This window comes from Cyprinus carpio, unplaced genomic scaffold (assembly GCF_018340385.1).
Source record: "Cyprinus carpio isolate SPL01 unplaced genomic scaffold, ASM1834038v1 S000003601, whole genome shotgun sequence".
Taxonomy (NCBI): Eukaryota; Metazoa; Chordata; class Actinopteri; order Cypriniformes; family Cyprinidae; genus Cyprinus; species Cyprinus carpio.
In genome coordinates this window covers 1-904 of record NW_024876287.1, presented here as the reverse complement: position 1 = coordinate 904, position 904 = coordinate 1, and the positions used below count along the sequence as shown (strand labels likewise).

General features: G+C 43.5%; 1 long non-coding RNA gene across 1 annotated transcript; it reads right to left on the bottom strand.

Annotated features, from left to right (window-relative positions):
* Positions 1-289: 289 nt before the first annotated feature.
* On the bottom strand, positions 290-786 carry LOC122143387. Its single transcript, XR_006159150.1, has 3 exons — positions 776-786; positions 477-578; positions 290-344 (listed from the first exon to the last, which is right to left on the bottom strand). It is a non-coding gene; the product is annotated as an uncharacterized LOC122143387 (long non-coding RNA).
* Between the last annotated feature and the right edge of the window lie 118 nt (positions 787-904).

Below are 904 nucleotides of genomic sequence, written 5' to 3'. Positions count from 1 at the left end.
TGGGAGGCAATGGATGAAAGAATGCATGTGTCATCGAATCCCTGTTGTGGAACACTTTGACCCTCGGTGGACCCTGACATCACACTGGCCACAGAGGAATGGGTGTGGTCGGCAGTCACAACAACGGATTACGGCTGACCATTTCCACAATGTTGGCAGATCCGAAGCCGTCGTGATGCTGTCCAGCCACCATGGTGTTGGACCAGTCGGGGTCTCTCTTTCTCCCACCACCCTGATATGAGGCTCTTTCGGGTCGACCAGTCTGTTGAGGCTTGAAGTACCGCTTTTATCATCCTCATGTATTTCCTCAAACAGTGAGCTTTTAAGCTCTTGAAGGAAGGACTCTTTTAAAAACAATGCAAAATATTTAAAAACAGTAGTTTATTACAACAAAAGAGAATAGCATTGAACAATGGCCATTTTATAATAAATGAACATACTGTTTTGAACCAGTGAAGTCAAAATAAATAACACACCTGCAGTAACGGAAGGAAAGTCACTGGTCATTTCCGCACTGGTTTCAGGAGCCCTGATATGAGAGACACCAGTCTTTCGACTCTGGCTGTGACTGGGACCTGCTGTAGCAAAAAAGCTGTTGCTTTTTACACTCAATGACACAAACTTTACCTGATGCTAGGCACAGGTACGTAATAATAACCTCAGATATGTTCTAATTCAGACCCATGACTTATGATCATGTTGTATACCATTCCAAGATGCAAAACTAGATCTGGAGTCTACATTTTATTTAACATTAATGTAAAAAAAATTGTACCTGCTTGTTTCAGGATGATCTGGAGCTGCCGTAAATATGTTTCCATCACTGTCCCTCTTAATCCACCTACCGTCTTGCTTTGCTGTTTTGATGGCCGGCTGGTGGATGGATTACTGGTGGAAGGCTGAC